The sequence below is a fragment of the Sander vitreus genome, chromosome 9 (assembly GCF_031162955.1).
Source record: "Sander vitreus isolate 19-12246 chromosome 9, sanVit1, whole genome shotgun sequence".
NCBI lineage: Eukaryota > Metazoa > Chordata > Actinopteri > Perciformes > Percidae > Sander > Sander vitreus.
In genome coordinates, this window is record NC_135863.1 from 20,125,158 (window position 1) to 20,145,701 (window position 20,544).

The window sequence follows — 20,544 nt, forward strand, 5'->3', positions numbered from 1 at the left end:
AAATGAAGGCCATTACCCCTCATTCACTGTCACTGACCTGAGACTCACACTGGGATATCGACGCCTTCACCTGCTCCACTGACTCTATTGACACAATCTAGGTAATTGTTTTTGATAGCATGGGGTTTAGGTCAATGGCGGGAAGACAGAGGTCAGTAATTCAATGACATACTGTAAGAGGAAGGACTCCGGCCGGTGGCCAGGATTGGGGCTGATTCTGACCCTTCACATCAAACGCACAATTGTGACATTGCATAGAGCAAGACCATTTATTTATTTATTGTATGGCCTGAGCAGCTACGCAAACCATAGTGCCACCCACCAACCAGATTTTATTTAACCAGAATTTGGGGTCAAAGTTTCGTTAAATTAAAACAAATTTGTGCAACAAAAATTCATAACACACGTCCATTGGCATTCCAACATTGACAGGAAATGGAAGTATGGCGTTTTTCCATTACATGGTACCTGCTCGACTCGCCTTGACTCTACTCGCCTCGACTCTACTTGCCTCACTGTGCGTCCGTTTTCCATTGCAGATTTTAGGACCGCCTCAGCGTGGCTGGTCGTCATAGCGGTGCCGCAGTAAACTGCCGTGACCTAACGCGACACACAGACAGAACGTGGAAGGTGTGTTGTTGTTGCCACAGCCAGAAGCTTTCAAATGAAGCTGGAGGCAGCAAAAATAAACACAGCTGGCTAAACTATTTAAAAATGGCGGGTTTGTTCAGGACACCCCCCTCTGTCGCTTTCATGTCACCTTTTGGTATCGGCTCAGCTCGCTTGGAACCTCGACTGAGGTGGTACTAAAAAAATTACCTGTTAGCAGGTACAAGGGACTTTTTGTCGTAATGGAAAACCAAAAAAGGCGAGTAGAGTCGAGGCGAGTCGAGCAGGTACCAAGTAATGGAAAATCGCCATTATTGTGCATCTCTATTGCTGGAGTTACTGTATGTAACTCGCTGATCCTATCGGGACATGGCCAAAAGATCCCAAGCAAATATAAGAGAGGTTGGGGATATCTTTTTTAGAAATTAATATTGTAATCATTTACATTCCAGTGTAGTATGTAGCATCCGTAACATGAGTAATACCCTAAATAACACTCATCATAAAATCATTTTGCCATGAACTTAATGAAAACAGATAAATATTTCTGGTGACCATCTTCAGACCTCATAATGATTTGTTTCCATGGGTTCCCCATAAAAAAATGTTTCACTGTTTCTAATATGTAGGTCTACAGATATTATAGGGGGGAAGCTTAATTGTGGTCAAGCCTGATCTGATAACATCTATGTCTTTCCCACAAAAGGCGTCAGCCATCCAAAGAGACTTTATGATTGCCCAGTTAAAGCGGCAGTCTGCATTTCACACACCATTACATCAGAGAGGGATCCTGGGCCATTTGCTTCCTTCTACTGGAATAACAGATCGTTGATGCTTAATACTCTGGGTAGTATCTCTAGTTTCAGAGAACTCATTTAGGGCAAGATTAAACTATTGCTACTATTATCATGTTTTAATGCATTTGGTTAATTTCTTTGCTTTTCCTTTCCTGTAATGTGATTTTTGAATACTTGGAGGGTCTCTTATTTGTAAACTGTTAAACTTGACTCTTGCTCCTAAATGTGTCCCTGCACTATAAATAAAGATTGACTTGAACTGAATTAAGCAGATGGGATCTCTGCTCTATATTAGGCCTGTAGTTCATCTAATGATGGGAGGTAGCCGTGGTCTATATTAAGGAGCATACTGATTAGAAATACAGCAAAACACAGCAACAGTCAGGCCCAGAACTATTTCAGTTTTGCTTTTCTTGTCTAAAATAACAGGGTATTTATGTTGTGTTCCGGTAATGAAACAAATAATGGCTGTAGTTGGGACAGTGTGATGTCTCTGGGGGTTTGTGTTTTTCTATCCTCTGAAGTCTCTACAGTCTCTGCACAACATCTAATTATCATAAAAATAGGCTCATACATTAAGTGTTATTACTTGTTTTTATCCATTCAGGGGCACCACTTATCGTGCACTGAGAAGACCAAGACAGTCATTTTCTAATTTACACATATTCTCTTGTTTTCTTTCTCAATCAGAGCTGTTTTGGGCATTGTTGTGAGCTCTCTTGAGCAATAAACACAGTCACTTTTAGGCACTTTTGAATGGTCTCTGCAGTGTACATTCAGTTACATAACGTCCTTCACAATTTAACTGTGAGCCAAGAAAGGTTAATTAAGTGCGTGATCGAAAGCGACAGCAACATAAAGTTAACTCTAACTTCGGCAAAATCCCTCTTTCGTAAGCATAGAAACACACTGACACAACACATCACCGGCACAAACACAGCCTCACCTACTAAATCATCCATCTAAATAGGATGGAAATTCATTTCTGCCAGAGAATGAGATGTCAAAAGGCTGTGCGCTGCCGTCAGAATGATCTAAGAGACAAATGACTCAACACGAGTGGGCATTCTGATTTTTCACACTTGTGTGCCAGTAAACACTTTGGCCGGTTGGCTCACGACTGTGGCCCACTCTTTCCAAGTGTATAATCAGTCACATTAATGAGAATGGTAATGTCATGCAGAAGAATTAGTCCAGGTCCTCAGGGTTGACTCTCAGGAGGCCTTGGAAGAAAAAACTAGCTGCATGGCTGTAGACTCGCTGAGCCTTAAAAAAAAAAAAACACTCTGAGCAAGGCTACTGATTCGCCTGACAACAATAACAAAATGTCCTGACATATACACAGACTAAATAACAATATTTTGCCCCTGAAACCGCTTTGACAAAATCAATATTGCTCTCCTGATAATCATGCTGACGCAAGCTGTCGTGAGGGGTTGAAACACACACACACACACACACACACACACACACACACACACACACACACACACACAGTACGTTTTCATGAGGCAGGTTGGACTTGTGTTTATGAACAAAAGCTTAGGCTATTTCTATAACTAGTCTCCCCTGTGTGTCTGTGTCCCCTGGCACTCAGATGAAGGAGAACTAGTTCACCAAAATACAGCGCTGGCTCTAGAGAGTGTTTTTTCTTTAGGATTTATGACTACATCCACTTGCACAGACACTCCTAAGCCTTACGTCTAACTAAATATCAGCTCCTCTGTGAGAGTTTTGTTTCTTTATTCAGTTCGATTGGTGCCTCATTCTCTCTCTCTCTCTCTCTCTTTCTCTCTGCAGGCTCTTTGTTAGTTTGTGCATGGATACTAATGAGCTATACCTAAAACTTGCCAGAGGCTCAGCCTTACCCCTCTACCCAGCCCAGGATGGCCCGTGGTGAGCATCACCTCTTAGCTTCTGTTTTTGGGTTGGCTTGCTGCCTGGTGTAGCTAGTGGTGCTAAGGCTGCATTAATGAGCCACTGAGCCAGCCTCCGTGTGTGTGTATGTGTGTGTGTGTGTGTGTGTGTGTGTGTGTGTGTGTGTGTGTGTGTGTGTGTGTGTGTGATGACTGATGAGTCCTCCGGCTGCCACTCCACACACCCCACTCCCCTCCTCCTGTATCCACTATCCAGGAATCTATTCATTTCAATCAGGTGAGTATCCCAGCAAGAATCCTTGATTGCTGGCAGAGAGGGCTCCTCAAAACGCACGCATGCACGCGCACACACACACGCACACGCACACATGCACGCACGCACGCACGCACGCACACACACACACACACACACACACACACACACACACACACACACGTTCCACTCAATCCCTATCTCTTTCACACTTTTACATTTGTAATCCTCGCTCATTTGTAATTTTGCTTCTGCACATTAGAGTCAAGAGAGAGAAACTAATTTCAGGAGTGAAAAGGGATTATCAGATGCAAACGACATCTCCCCACCTCTAGACAAAGATATTGATGTAGACTTTTCACAAGAACAAAAAGAGTCTCAAAGCCTGCTTCAGCCTGGATGGCAACTCTCAAGGAAGAAGCAAGTCGACTGCCACACTGGCAATTACTTCTTATCAGCACCGGGGAACTGACTTGACAATGGCAAGGAAATGCTGAGCTGATGGCCTGAAAACACATGGAGAAGTGACTGCGGAAAGCATAATCAGCTCCCCCTCTTTGCTTTTTGTGAATTTTGTGAAAATGACAAATATATAAATATGAAGCGAGGTGGCAGTGGAGGGTCTGTGTGTGTGTGTGTGTGTGTGTGTGTGTGTGTGTGTGTGTGTGTGTGTGTGTGTGTGTGTGTGTGTGTGTGTGGTGTGTGTGTGTGTGTGTGTGTGCGTATGTGTCACATAAAGAGCATAAATCATGCTAGCTGCTCTAACCGAGGAGTGTTATTATATTAATAAAGGCTCCTCGCAGCGGCTTGGTCTTTTCTTCTGTGGACTGACTGGCAGACAAATAATCCCCATCACATTTTCACTGGCCACGTTGAATTTAAGCCAGACCAGGCAGAAGACACTGTTAAACCTACGTACCTACCTTCACACACACACACACACACACAAACACAAAACCCTGCCTGTTTGACGACTTAACAAACCAAGGAAACCATGACACAGAAGACGAAGAGACGGAGATGAAGATGCTCAGAGCCAGCTGGTTAAAGCCTGCAAGACTGTAAATTAACCATCTGATTAAGATTTAAAAAGCGGCAAAGGAAATGAACATAATGCATCCAATTAAAAGATGAGACGGTAATAAATACTGAGCTTCCAGCAGTTGCTATACCTCTGTCTTGAAAATAGCTCCAGAGAGTGCATTCACCACTTTCGCATAATTTATCCTGCACAGTTATGATCCATGTCACTGCATTTGTCGATTTCACCTTTAATGCCAGAGCCTGCTAACACAGACATAAGAGGCAGCACGAAAGGTAGACGAACAGACAGACAAGAGTAATTGGTCCGGATGTCTTTAGGGCCGTATCTTATGAAAGGGGACAGAAATCTGAACTAGAGAGCAAACAGTGGAGCACCTGAGCTTTGAGCCCTCCATTATAGTGTGAGCCTGAAGCTGTCCTCCTATTACGGCCTAAGGCCCGCAGAGCTTCAAAGCTACTTTGTTGTGGCCGTTAATGGTGCTGGTGACAGCAGAGAGGATCTATGTGCCAGGTGAAGTGGTCCGAGCCAAAAAACTGAGAGAAAAAGAGTAAAATAAATAAATAAATAAAGACTTTCCACCAGAGAGGAGTGGCGCTGTCCAACAGGCAAGTGATAAATACAAATACACCTCACTCAAGAATAACTGCCATCTTTAACATTTGGCAGGATTAGTGCTCAACAGTGTTTCTTTAGCTATGCACTCGGCTCGCCCCCTTAGGGTAGCATTAAAAACACAGAGAGTCATCAATAACGTAAAAATTGGGTAGAGAAAAAAAAAAAGCTCCATTACGAGTTAGCAGAATGCTGGGAAGGCAGGAGGCCGATCTGAAAGCTTATTTATTGGCTGCATGTTCCTATGATGATTTGGGTGATTTTGGCCAGGGCCTCTGTTTACTTACTAATTACAGCAACAACATGGCTTTTTATGGCTATTCGTCTCCAACATGCATGCAAGTGGAAAAACCCAGCCAAGGCTTTCCCCTTGTGACTGCACCCTAAATGTTTCATGGTACATGACATATCTCAGGCCTGCAAGAATTGGCTCTCAGGCATTTTCTGTCTTGTTTATTACTTATTACGTAGTGCTGCTGCTGCAGAGAGCCAGGAGAGAGAGCGTGGCTGGTTTTTGAAATGAAACAGACAGAACAAGCAAGGCTATTTATAAGGAGCAAGCGGATAATTGTTGAAAAGGTTAGAGCAGACACAGCAGGTTAACAAGTTAGCCGCGTGTTGATGCACACAACAGGTTGTCGCGGCAGCCCGGTGATGATGTCGCCAGGTAAGGACAAGGGCAACAAGAGCAGTTGCCACAACAGTTACAATGTTGAGAGACGTGTTACTCATGAGATGTCAAAATCAGTACACTGTGAGCCCACATACAAGCAAACTAGAAGCAACACTTTGATATTTTTGTGTGATTAAAAGGCCAAAACGCACGACATTTTAAGCCCATAAAATGCCACAGCTCCTATATTTACAAGAGCAGCCAATACACATCTACAGCAAAAACCACCTTGACAGCAACAAACCAATGTTTCCGTTTAGCAGCAGACAAACCGTACAGTAACATCCTATAATTGGGATAAAACATCTGAGTTCTCAAATGTCAAGGAGGAGGATTAGAGAAATGTTTGAAGTGTTGTCACATCAAACGCACGCCAGCATAAACTGGAAAAGGGAATTTTTTTAAAATAGTTTTTGTGTTTATTTAGACTATATATACACAAATACAACTTCCCACATTGGCAGAGACATACCCACATACTCAGACTAAGACGCACATCATCAGTGTTGGGAAGAATACAGCAAATATGAGCACCAGAACTATCTGAAACAAACCTGTTTAAAATAATGTCAGTTAAATGGACATATTCGTGGCATAAACATACATTCCAAAAGTAATAGAAGTGAGTATTTTGATTATGTATGTCCTCATCCACCCACTCACTAATTTGTACATTTCTTTGCTGAACTTATTTATGCAAAACACTCAATCCCTTCTGAGTTTCCTGGTCCCCCGACATCCCCTCTACCCGCCTCGCTCAGTCAGCAAGTAGAGAAACCAAGTCAGTGAAGCTCAGAGAGCTAAAGGACCATGTTTCATTTGATGACAGAGGCTGATACATGCCTGACAGACTGCCAGACCCTGGGATGTGCTACATGAGTGAAGCACAAACACTCTTCCGTTGTGCAGATATGCATTTGCACATGCATCCATCATCGCCATGTGGGAGGTATGTGTGCCAGCGTCTGTGTGTCACGCTGGTCCGAGCAAGAAAAAGCCTCGCAAGTTTCCATCTCGGTGGCGCCACGGGATGATGGAGGTGGCCAAGCTGAGGCTCAGGCCGGGGCCTGGATGATGAGGTAGGAGGACTTGGGATGACATGGTCTGATTCTCATGTTTAGAGCAAATCAAGCCGTTAAGAATGGGACCGTGAATACATACTAAAGAATCTACTGACGAGATATCACATCAACACACAAAAAAACACCCTTTCCTGTCTTTTGCCTTCCCCTTCCCACAGAAACGAACGTGTGAGTGAACAAGCGAATGAAAGCAAAGGGTGAAGCCTGGCCTGAGCTCTGAATGTCACAGTCAGTCATTGCAGCCTCCCTCTTAGTGATGCAGACAGAGAGCCATTCTGATTGCCCCACCAGTCAAGCCAAGGGGTGAAAAACATTTACATGCAAATACGAATGACCCACTAGCTACTGTGAGCACGCTAGCTATGGTATTCTGAATGCACAGCAACCACAGAAAACCCCGGCACAGAAGACTTGCCAATCAACAGCTCTATTGTAACAGCACGCAGGCTTTAGAAGTAGCTGTTATGTGTATAGGATATCAATTATTTTTGCTTTTGCGCGTTATTGGTTTGTGACTACTATTGTTACCACTGCTTGTATCAATTGAAATGAATGTTAAAGGATTCCGGCCGTGACATAATGTACTGCATTAACAGATTTGCTGCGAAGGAGCTTAAATCCTTTCTATCATTTCCACATAACTCCTCAGTATACAGACCGTCTACCAATCCTCACAGAATCCACTCATCTCTGACAGCAGTGCTAATATCAGCCATCCACTTTCAATTTGACCAATTATAATCGACAACCCACCATAACAAACATGCCTGTCTTCAACATCTGTCATATTAAAGTGGTTAGTACCGGTTTACAGATTGCTGGTAGATTGGCTGGGTCTCCAGGGGTCTTGGACAAAGGGAGACCCTGGCTGTCACCCACGGCTGGGATCCTTGGATTGGGAACTTGCCTGCTGTCACCAGACCTGTTGCCTCCAGATGGGTCCTGGGTCTGATTCTGTGATTCCCGCCCTCAGAGAACACACTCTGTCCTCCTCCACTCCTTATTTCATCTCGTCATCTTTTCATCCCGTCATCAAACGTCACCTTCCCTTCATCCCTTCATCATTTTATTAACAAAGCCCTAATCCCTATCCTTTTTGTTCTTTAACCTTGACATTCAGCTTTTAGCTCTGTGCGATGCAACACTTTCATCTCATCTCTCACTTATTGGCTCCAGTGTCTTGGCTAAAATCCCCTGTATGTGTGTGTGTGTGTGTGTGTGTGTGTGTGTGTGTGTGTGTGTGTGTGTGTGTGTGTGTGTGTGTGTGTGTGTGTGTGTGTGTGTGCACACATGCTAAGGAGATGAGCAGACGCACTGCACAGCAAGACCTCTTTGATTCAGCACAGCAGAGACCCTCAGCAAGGCTGTACATTAATTGGTGCTTCTGAGCCGTTAATTTAGGCGAGTACGTTCAAGGGCCCACTTTCTTTCCACTTTCCGGCAACAGCAACAGCAACAGCAACAGAGGCTGAACAAGCATCCTCTCAAGACTCTTCCACTATTTTCCACCTCTCTTTCCTTCTCTCTGCTCAATGCCTCTCTACTTTTCCCGATTACCTTAAAGTTCAGCTTCACCCATCAACCGTCAACATGTCGCTGCCCCTTCTCGCCTCAGCCGCTCCCCGTTCTCTCTTCACTTCACCATCACAGAGTGAAGAGAGAGAGCCGATCACAGTCCCTCCACTTCGCCAACTGCCCCACACCCAGTGCCAGCAAGCCAGAGTTTTCTTTTTGTTTTTTCAGCATGAATGACTCCCCCAGGTCACTGAACGCATTAAGCTGTTAATTACCTCAAAGCACAAAACAAGTGGTTGCTTGGCAGCAAAATGAACAGACAGTTACTTTTTTTTTTACTTTTTTTTTTTTAAGAGTACAGTCAAAAACTTAAAACCCAAACACCAATAAGACAAGTAGAGACCACAGCAAAAATAGCTGGAGCTGCAGCTGCAGCAGTAAACAATTCTGTCAACAGCAGTAACTGACAAAGCCAATGAGAACATTCTCATTTTATTTTTGCAGCTTCTCTGCGACCATAAAACTACAGGACAGAGCCATTTGGGCTGGAAGTTCCCCGAAGAAATGAATCAGCTATAAAACAGCAACAGGATAATACCAGTCTGGCCCAGAGGGCATGGTTTCTCCAGATTCACGCTGCGCTGATGCGGGAAATGATTCAGGATGTGTGTGACCAGCATCCTCTACGCAATGTCTCCCACCACACAGCAGTTAAACTGAGTCTTATTAGTTATCTGCTTAGCTATCGTAGCAACCTGGCCCGGGAAATAAAACTGAGGAGGTGTGCAAAATGTGTCAGTGCATGCTATAATAGAAATAAGTGTTGCTATTTTTATCATGTCAGAGGAGAAAAATAATATAATTGCAGTATAGCTGCTGGATATGCTGCTACAGGCTTTGAGCGGCTTGTTTCTTAGCTGTAAGTGTGTGTTTGTGTGTGTTTGGGTATGTCTGGGAATATGCAAGTGTGAGCCTCAATGTGCAAGTGTGTATTCATGTATTCCGGGTGGTATATGGGACTGGCCTGTCGACTCCCTTCCTGACCATGGCCCCTCATTAGTCTCTTCTCTTGTTAACAAACTGGGGCTCTGCTGACATGAGACTTCATAAGAGTGTGAGCGACAGAGAAACGATGTGGTGTGTGTGTGTGTGTGTGTGTGTGTGTGTGTGTGTGTGTGTGTGTGTGTGTGTGTGAACGCAGCTTAACAGCAAGCAAACACGCTGTTTATCCGTGTCAAGGAAGTAAAAGTCGATGTCTTCATCACGTCTGCCCGTCTTTTCATTCTGTCTCCCGGAGTATCACTCATGGTCTGCTGCCAGCAGGATGAAGTTTATACTCATGGAAATGTCTCTTTTTCACTGCTGCAGAGAATGGAAGGATCCCCAGTGTCTACCTTATTCAGATATAGAACACATTCCCCCTGTGGAGGTACAATAAGCCTACATGCAATGCCAGTTTTACCAACGGGAAGCATCTTTATTCAACAGCCACTTGGCCTTTGGTGACAGCAGCTGCATTCTTTGTTCCTGTCATACTGTGCATCCTCAGGCTTGCACAACATGATATCGCTCCAATTTCTCCAAGACATTCTGTCACAGTTAAAGGGCACAGACTTTACAAACTCTGAGGAGAGACACCATAAGGGACTGTTCGTTATTTAATTAAGGGTCCACCAGAGGAGTTTTGTGGCCTCTAACCTAAAAAGACTTGACCCTCCCCTCGTCAATAATAATTTTCCTATGACCCTCCAAAACGATTTGAAAAAGAGGCATAACCCCCCCCCTGCGTGCTATTTTGCACTTAGCAAAGAAGTACAGATAACATTTGATTTTTACAGCCCTGACATACAGGAGTTAACCTCTGCATTCTCATCTTATACATCCCACTCCTCTGTTATGGTGTGGTGGCCATTTCAGTAGATTTACTAACTAACATTGTTATGGAAACACAATAAGCATGGAAACTAAATGCACACTTCATGCATTACTGCATTACTTCAAATACTAAGTTACTCCTCTAGTAAACTAGTATTCATATGAAATAAAACAATAAAACATTGAGACCATTCAGCAAAGGACACTGGGCTATAACCAATTCAACACTGGTTGTTGACTCGTCACTAGGCTTCGTCATTGTATATTTTATTGTTCATTGTATATTTTAGCACATAAGTAAAGCTGCATTATGATATATTCCAAAACACATATGTTTATTTTTAAAGCAGATTTTAAGTTACATTGTAACAATTTAACAATTTGCCCTTATAATTCCAATCGCGGCACGGCTGTTTTGGAACGCAATAGACAGACGCTTAAATTCAACTAAAATGTAACAGTGAACAATCAGTGTTGGACCTACAGTCTGTTGAGATGCCTCTCCAAACGCCGAAACGAAGCGCAGTCACACCATAAAACGTTAAGACACGTTGAGAAAAAAGATCCGTAGGCTATTTTGCCGTAATCCAATGACATGGAAAAAAAGTAATCCACAGCAATCAGTAGAGCCACAAACAGAGTCACGGTGTATCCAGCAAGGCCTATACGAGCGTCACATTCACCAGCCAGCTCCAAACAGGTGAACGAGGCCTCTCCACTTCGCCGTTTAAACAAAGTGGAATAAACGTATAAAAGTCCAAATCTACACAAAACCCGCAATCAATTAGTAAGCTGACATCACATTTATATACATGGCATTTAGGAAACCTTTATTGCAAGGTTGGCATGGCAAGATGTCCAGACTAGTGCAACAGTAACGTTTTTTGCGTCCTGCTGCTCCCATTATCAGCCAGGTAATAGTTTTTTTTATTAAAGCAGTATATGAAATCAGATGTATTACCTATCACCATTTAGTTGTTTTGTGTTATTTAAGATATTTATAAAATATCTGGTCATGCCAGATGTAATTATTCCACTCATTTTTTAAACAATGCAATTACCCGTTTGAGCCACCAGGCGCCCCCCCAGCAAACTCCGCGTATGCGGTCAGACCCATCTGCTAGGGGGCCGAGACTGAGAACTACATGGATAAATATGCACCAAACAAGCCTTTGAAATGTTGCTCTTTTCATGAGTAAAAAAGTTGGGTGACCCCCCACCGCCCAGACTAAAAAATGTTGGATGACCCTCCCCTCCGCAAAAAATAAAAAGACATGACCCTCCCCTATTTTCCTCCGGTGGTTCATTCCATAAATACCGAACGGTCCCTAAGAGAGAGAGATTTTTTAATTTAGACCCTATTAATGTAGACCCTTTGCACGTGACGTCACGCTCCACTCGGGCAAATTATGAACGCCATGACGGACGGCGGAAGAGCTATGCTGTAGATGGACGGCAAGCTAAACTCGTACGTTTTCGTTCATGTTTGTGTTCTCACATTCACAATCTGCAGAGTAATCGTCACCAACACAAGCATGTGTATGTATTGCCTTTCTGTTTTAAATGAGTGATAAATAAAATTATCCTCAACCAGCTAGCTGCCGTGCTAACCAGCTGTCCTGCTAACAGGTCCAACCCATGGATGTATCCGACCTGAAACTAGCTAACATCGGTTATTCACTGACCTAGCTACATATCCAAAAAAGAAAGCCGTTCCCTTGATCATTTAACTTAACACACATACAAAAAATATCGGTTAAATTAAAGATGACATGGCACGGAAAATAGCTTCAAAAAGGCCAAAAAAACGAGTTAATTACGGGTCTGCGGAGCTCCTACCCCAGCTAGCTGACGAGCTAGCTGTAGCTAGCTTTGGACTGCTCGCTAGCTGCTGCCCATCGCGTCGTAATATCCACCGATCAAATCTAAACATAGGCTACACAGCGGTCAAATCTAAACAACAGCTACACAGCAATATAATCACAGATAAGAAGATGGCTAGATGTTACAATTATGTGTGGTTACTACTGATCATATACACTCCGTGATTTACTGCATTGATTAACGTGTGATAGATAATTAATGACTGCACTTCCCAGAGCTGGGATACGTTCAGGCATCCATTAGCTAGGAAGTTGCATTGGCACACCCAGTGAACAACGGTATGTGGGTAGCCACGACCAACCATGTCCTCTAAAAACATGGGCTACGTGTTATATAAATCTTTCTCTCTGTTATATAAATCTGTTCAATAGAAGAAGCCATGAAGCCATAAATACAGTTTATTTAGTGTTATATATTTCAAACTGATTGAAACTATGAAACTTTCCGCTCGTCTACTACTGTTTAGCCTGTGCTTCCGCCGTCCATCATGGCGTCGTCACGTGGTCGTGGTCACGTGTTTGCAAAGGGTCTATATCAGGCTTCCTTCTTTGAACTTTCTCATCTATTCTGACTGCCTTGGCATTGCACTGGGTGTATAAAAGCCATGAAGCAGACAGAGAGATGAGAGTGAAAGGAAGACAGGACTGAAAAAACAAGTGATTAAAAGATAAAAGGGAGAGAGCAGATGATGGGGGAGCAGCAGTGTGTGATTAAATGGCGGAGGTGGTCCCGTTGGGCTATAGCCCTGATTGCATTTTAATGGCGGGCAGGATGATCCTTGACCCTTAGTGAGGCAGCACTAGCACCTTAGTGCAGATCAAACTGCCAGACTTGACGAAGCCTCCTGGAAGGCATCTGGACCTTGAGAATGAGGTGTGTGTGTGTGTGTGTGTGTGTGTGTGTGTGTGTGTGTGTGTGTGTGTGTGTGTGTGTGTGTGTGTGTGTGTGTGTGTGTTCGCAGGGTCATGGGCAAACGTGTTTATCCTGCTGCCATGGCAACCCCAGCACTAGCCTTGGGCAAATAATAACAAGAAAAGCCAAATGTGTGTGTGTGTGTGTGTGTGTGTGTGTGTGTGTGTGTGTGTGTGTGTGTGTGTGTGTGTGTGTGTGTGTGTGTGTGTGTGTGTGTGTGTGTGTGTGTGTGTGTGTGTGTGTGCAAGAGAGAGAAAATATGTGAAGGGAGGATTTGAAAAGATGAGCTGTGTAATTTAATGTAGGTCTTAAATTCATACATTTCAAAGAGCTCTCTCTCTCTCTCTCTCTCTCTCTCTCTCTCTCTCTCTCCCTCCCCCCCCCCAGTGTGGCTGGCCTGATCAATCATCAGGCCCTCCTTTTCACCTTCTCTTTCTCCCAGCTCCACATGCTAAGTGGGAACATTGTTACGGTCAATTTGTCCCATTCAGGGTCCCAGTGGGCAGTGTCCCTGCCCTGACAGCCTGCAGACAGAGACCACACTGCTTGAGAGGCCTTGACATCAAGGTCCAGAGGAGACGGAGAGAGGGAGGGGGGACAAAAGCAGAGGGGAGGAGAGTGAAGGACAGGGGTGGGGGGGTTAGAAACAGGAGAAGAGAGGTAATGAGGGGAGCAGCAGTATGGAGGCAGAATGTGCGAAGGAAAACAAGCCCAATAGTATTTCCTACCAATATGTCAGTCTCAGACTAGACTGATGTACAGTAGATAGAGACAGTTCTGCTCCCACAGAGGACGCTTTTAATACATCTGCCTTAGTTTGGCCTAAACCCAGAGAACTACAACACAGACCAGATAAGCTCAGGAGAGACATACATTTGGTGCAATATTGAAATGTAATTAGAATGAAATGTTTACCTTATGACTCATTTTTGCCAAGGAGAAACTTCAGCCAAAGGGACACTGAAGGGTCTGTTCACGCAAATTGCAATAAATCATACTTTATCACTTACCTCTAGAGGTATGCACTGTTTTCATTGGACATACTTTCTACCAACAAAACAGTCTTGATGAAACCTGTTGACAGGTTGTGTTGATTATTAAGAGTAATAGGCGCACTGTTTCTCAAAAGTCATGCTATCATTTTTAAGTAATTCTTACTTCTATGAGTACCATGACTGAAATTCCATTCATCTCCATTGTATTGGCAGGGAGGGAGAAATCACAGAGAAAGACTTCTAAAACTAGAACTATCCCGCATGGTTACATATTGTACCACTCGATGCAGTAAATTGCAAATTATGTTGGATTTTTTGCAATATGTTTTAACTGAGCCTTAGATTAAATGTAAAGCAGTATATAAAAAACACTAACTGCTCTACTCCAGCAGTTTAGTAACACACTTGCATAAAGTTGTGGGCCAAGATATCCTGACTGTTATCCCCTAGCACGGGTCAATCCCCCAAAACACTGGATCCTATTTTTCCCATAATGCAGCTCAACACCCCCTGCCCTCCTAAATCCCCACTTCTTTCAAACTCCACACCTACAGTTGGTAATGCAGGCTTTCTGTCAAATCAGAGATGAACCCAGATTACATCATCAAGGTTGTTCTTTCAAACTTTAGATTTACATTATACAACGGTTTTCACAGTCTGAGTAGTATTCCTCATAACGGATAAAATTATGATGTGAAAAATTAGTGGCGGGCCACTTTAAGTGTAGGTACAGGATAGCAAAGAGGCCACCACATTGATCATAAGAGTGGTTGAGGGATTTACTGATTAAAGAACCCCAGTGACATTCCCACTCTCACCCACTCCACCTTGGCTTTAATAGTGAATCCAGGTTTCTACAAATGTTTTGCAATCAGGTTAAACAAAAGCACAATTTGAAGAGGTGTATGTGGTCAGAACTAGTCTGGGAATACAAGCATTGTCTGACTAATCAACAATTTTTATTTCTATGTTGGAGTTGCCCCGTTCCCACAGATGTCACAACCCCCGGCAGGGTGCAGCGGGGGAGGTGGGAAAGAGGGGCTAAGTCATTGTTTAAAAGGCACCTGTTATTTTAGCACATAGGGCGCAACACTTGCTCCAATGCAAGGGGTGCAGAGCGGCTGTTGGCGTCAGAAACGAGGCACAAACAGGGCACCCATTTAAACGAGGCTGGACAGTGCTGAATCACACTTGTATAGGGCACAGACGGACTGACTCACACACACACACACACACACACACACACGCGCACACACACACACACACACACAAACACACACACATACACACACACACACGCACACACACAAGTCCATACAACACAGGAAGGCAAACAGACACAATGTGATGAACAAATGCACCTTATGTTTCTCTCTGATGGACATAGGCAAACTCTCACTCTGTCTTTCTCCCTTTTCTTAATGACCTACACGCACACAAACAATTCTTCAAACTAATTGGCAATTCAGACTCCACAGTAAAGACAGCGGGGATCTGTCAAGGGCATGTGTGTACGGTGGGATGTTGCAGATCTCCACAAATTAACTAACTTTATAATAAATCACTGGGCACTGCTAGCCAAGGATTAGCCACGCTCCAGTGAGCAGTTTGTTAAGCTGCGAGAAGAAGAAATGGGGACGGAGAAAACATCGCCAAAAACTGACATCAGCACTGGGACCTTGGAAAGCCATAAACCCCCCCGCCTGGTTTCCTGGGCACACACTTAGCCTTGTTATCTGAGTTCTCTATTGACACAAAATCCTTCTCCTGTATTAGGCTTTAACTTGCAACTATTGCTTTTTTTCCCCTGTTGGGGTTTTATCCACTAATGACTTTTAGTGTTTAGGAAATCAGCTTTAACACCAGGTACACTGTTCTTTTGATTGCTTTCCTTATGTTTCCCTTAAATGTCTGAGCAATCTCGCCCCCTACTGAGTAATTTCTTTTGGCAAGAGTAGGGCTTCCTACAGTCTGGTTATTTATATAATGACTCAGAAAGCATGTATCTCTTCTCCCCTGCCTGCAGAAAGAAAGTCAACACTTTTGAGAAAACTTGTTATAAAATCTTGTTATGAAATATCATCAAAACTAAAGCAACTTTAACAACACTGTTAGAGGCTTAAATCTTGACTAAGTGCTAATATTTCTGTAGTGGTTACAGTGCAGCAGCTCCAAAGTCTGCCTCTTGGTCATTTTGGTTCCTGAATCTTGTTCACAAGAGAGAAGTGTGCTGCACTTGGTGAGAGGAATATATACAATTTTTAGTATTATTTCTGGGTAGATTTTCACTCAAAACATTCTAAAAATGACTCGAAGCACCTCCAAATGATTCTATTCTCAACTCAAAGTGTTTTGTCCTTGTACAAACGAAAACTAGATCCGGTGCAACAAGAAGATCAGAGATCGTATCAGACAGGTATTTCCTCTGTTGTCTATAAATTCATTCCCTCTGATAGCGCGCCTCTTGTAATTACTGGTGGCGTGATGTCAGCACATGAGAGAAGAGGGCACCACTCCTCCACTGTCGTGCCAAAGAAGCGACACCACTCGTAATGATGAGACAATATCTACTTTATGATCATCTCTCCTTTCATGTTTCATCTTAACTTCTTCCATTTCACCGCCTACTGTAGCTCCCTTGTTTGCACTACTGTTTCTGTAAAAAAGAAAAAGAAAAAAAAAGGTCTGAAAAAGATTCTGGTGCAGGACATAACCCCTGGGTGGAGCATCTGAGCAGAAGGGAGGAAGGGTCTCTGTGTGTAACCTGTGACAGAGTGGGTGACAGCCCAGAGGACAGGGAATTAAAGAAGCCCTTGTCCTCCAAGGCTGATTGACACAGTCAGAGCGATAGAAAGGTTTGTGGAGGTGCTGGTATTCCCTTGGCTATTTCTACCTTTGCACTGGACAAGGGGCACTGTCTCACTTTCTTTAGATGTGTCTTTCTCCTCCTGCTCTCCCCTCTCTCTCTCTCTCTCTCTCTCTCTCTCTCTCTCTCTCTCTCTCTCTCACACACACACACACACACACACACACACACACACACACACACTGGGGCTCATTATAGGAATGCTCTGACCCTTGGGGACTTCGCTTACTTCTCTGTCTCTCTTTCCAGTCCACAAAACCTGCTGTCGGACAAAAGGCATGCTGAAAGGAAATTTGAATTTGAAACAGGGGCCACAACAAAAACATGCAGCTCCCAAATGGAAAAAAAAAACTTTAGAAGACTTGGAGCCAGCTATTGAGAGGTAGCGGTCCTCACACAATAAGCAAAAATGTGATTCTGACACTATCCAGCCAACTAGCTAAATGTACTGTAAATATAGCAGATACTGCAGAGGGAGAGGGAGGCATGGCAGAGATTGAAGGCAGGAGCATTGGACACCAGGGGCCCAGCGGGTAGGACTGTAGAACATACACAACCGGGAGCAGATAACACATAATCACACAACACACAAACAACAGCGAGAAAGACACATAGAGAGGGGCACATTTTGGCCAATCCCTTGGTCAGTCTCTGCTTCCACAGTTCTGCAACTCACTGGATTGAAAAATTAGGTTTTCTAGTTACCCTTTAAATCAATTGTAATGTAAAACAATTGAAAATCCATCCTGACACAATACAAGTCCCAGATTTCTCATATTAAACAGCTCCTTGTGGAAAACCGGTTTGATTAAGGTGGGTATTTGACACTGAGGTATATTGGCAGTAGCGGTATAATGTCCAGTAACAAATGATCTTGGTCAATACAACTATATAACTGTCAGCCATTTCCAATCACAAGATCTGAGTCGTGTCGATATCCAATCAATAGACGGATGGAGAAGCGCTTCTTCAGGCTCCGGACAGCTGAGAGAGCTGCTTGTTTTGTGCGTGGCTGCAAGCTACGCAGTATGAAATTGAGAATTATACAATGAAATCTACTGTAAAGCCAAGATGCTAAGCATTAGGGATACACATCTGCTCAGCATTGTGTATTGTTCGTTTTAACTAATTTACACAATTCAATTCCTATTCCATTGCCAATACAATGTATCCAAAGCATCAAGGCGCGACAGAGCCTGTGCCCCAAGAGCGCACCACCACCACTACCACCACAGACCTCCAAACCGGACAGCTCGGGTCACTTACCTCTGGTTTTCGGGGAGAAGGTGCCGCCGAGCAACGGCTGTATGAGTCGATTGTGAGTCCCGCTGGATACAAAAAAAAAATCCGAGAGTGATCAGAGGAGAGAGGAGGCTCGTTAGTGCGTTACCAGATCCTGTGTCGGGCTTTGTAAACTACTCCTCCCTGTCGCACCTGTCTCTGGCAAAAACTGATCCCGTACGCCGGCCTGACATCCCTAAGACAACTGTCTCAGGGGTTGTGTGTCCGTGCCCCCCCCCCCTACTTGTTTCAACACACACATACACGCACACACGGCACCACCTGTCCCCGGTGCAAAACAGCCCACAAAGAGCTTCTATGTCGCGCAACGACACATGGCATTCCCCGTTAGTCTCTGCAGCAATACTCCTTCACAGACAGCCGTCCGAGATCCCCAAGTAATCTGGAAACGCTGGGAGCAGTGAATGATGAAAAGGAGAACGCAATAATAACCCATCCAGCACACCACTGGCACCAAACCAGCTGCAACGTTTGGAAATTAGGCTACATCTGCCGCTCTCGTTGCTCGCCCAGTTGTTTTATCAATCTTCCGTCCCCACAATAGTTGGTCTATTTCGCCGCTGCGCACCACTGCTGCTCTGTCATTGCTGCGTCTTTTCCACCTCGGGTCTCACTGAAAGGAAATACTGTCCCTCTGTCCGCTTATGCTCCCCACTTACACACAGAGCCAGGCTCAGGATCCAGCGCAGGGCAAAGTCCCATTCATCGGTTTATTCAAATAGTTTCTGTTCCCCGGGCTGCACTCAGGAGCGTTGGGAAGGTGGGAGGACCACGGCGTTTGTCTTCTAGCGGTTGTGTGAGCTACAGCATCTCCAGCACTGCTCCCTGCTGTCATCCACAAGAGACTCCAAAAGCCCGTTAGTGCCAAAACCTGAAGCAGAATTATGCGGCGACTGGAATGGAATTGATTAATGGCTAATTGGGTTTCACTTTGCGCCGTCAAATAAATAAAAAATAAAAAAACTCCCTTGATGTCAAAGTCAAGCCACTCATTAAGCCACGCTTATTGTCTGTCGACTATATTTCATGGTGGCAGGATGAGAAGTGAAATTCGTCTTCTTGTTAGACACGGTCAAACACAGACCGGAGGCGTGAACAAGCTTTACCGAAGCTTTACCGAAAGGACAAACAGCAGATGGTTTAGAAAAGGTCTGAAATTGTGCTGACGTTAAAGTGAGACCACAAGGAAGCAGCTTCCTGATAAAATTGACCTTTTTTTGGCTTTCATTTCTGGATTATCAGGTGGCGTGATGCAAAGTAGAGAGGGGAAGAAAGTGGATCCAAATTAGCTGAAGTGATGATACATTTTGAATAAACAAGCTAATGGTCTTATGTGAGATAGTTTCAAAACTTACTTTAGGCCTACTTTTGTTTCTAGGTCAAATTATATGAAAGTGCTCATATTATGCTTTTTTCCCTTTCCTTTATGGTGTTATATATCTTTTTTGTGCATGTTATAGGTTTACAAAGGGAAAAAAGCCCTTACCATCTCCAACAGAAAACATTGTTCACAAACTGCTCCAAACAGCTCTATTGTAGTCCAGCCTTTATTCCGTCACTTGTGCGTCACTTTGGAACACACGTTATTACCGCTCGCCTAGCTGCTAGCATAGCACGCCCTCAAACTCTGCTTCTGATTAGCTAGTTGTCCTTACCTAGGTACTGAGCATGTGCGACTCCCAACAAAGATGGAACAGAAGTGAGATGTCTCACTCTGTAGCTAAAACAGAGAGCTCAACACACAGGGTGAAAAGAGGAGCTGCAGCAATGTGCAGTACAACAAAAAATATGATGTTTTTTGAAAATTAAACCATGTAAACCTATTCTGGTACAACCTCTTAATACAATGATGAACTTGAAAATGAGCATAATATGAGCACTTTAAAGCTATAGTGCACAGTTTCTGTCTCCCCCATGAGGAATTTCTTCATGGCGCAAGCTTTTGGTGATCACGCACCCCGTCCACCCCTCCTCCACACAGTTGCTAGTAGCAAAGGAGGATATGGAGGAATCAAAAAAACATGATGGACTCTTCAGAAGAGGTCATTATCTTTGCTAGATTTTCTGAGCACGAAAGTCGCTGGACGACAGCAATTTCTGAACAAAACCATACTGAGAAATACAGAGAAAGTTTTGTGGAGCTGATAGGCTTAATTAGCTTTGTAGCAACTCATTTGGCAATGGCTTGAATGTAATGGACGTTCATTCATATAAAAAAGTTATGCACTAAAGCTTTAACTAATTTAC

The 20,544-nt window shown here is 43.8% G+C and overlaps 1 protein-coding gene across 1 annotated transcript in view; it reads right to left on the reverse strand.

Moving 5' to 3' along the window:
- The window catches only part of sema6bb (sema domain, transmembrane domain (TM), and cytoplasmic domain, (semaphorin) 6Bb), a 131,292-nt gene extending 112,007 nt beyond the window's left edge, over positions 1-19,285 (reverse strand). Inside the window, exon 1 of the mRNA XM_078259150.1 lies at positions 18,262-19,285. The gene's annotated coding sequence lies outside the window, so the exon portion shown is untranslated. The remainder of the gene's footprint in view (positions 1-18,261) is intronic.
- Between the last annotated feature and the right edge of the window lie 1,259 nt (positions 19,286-20,544).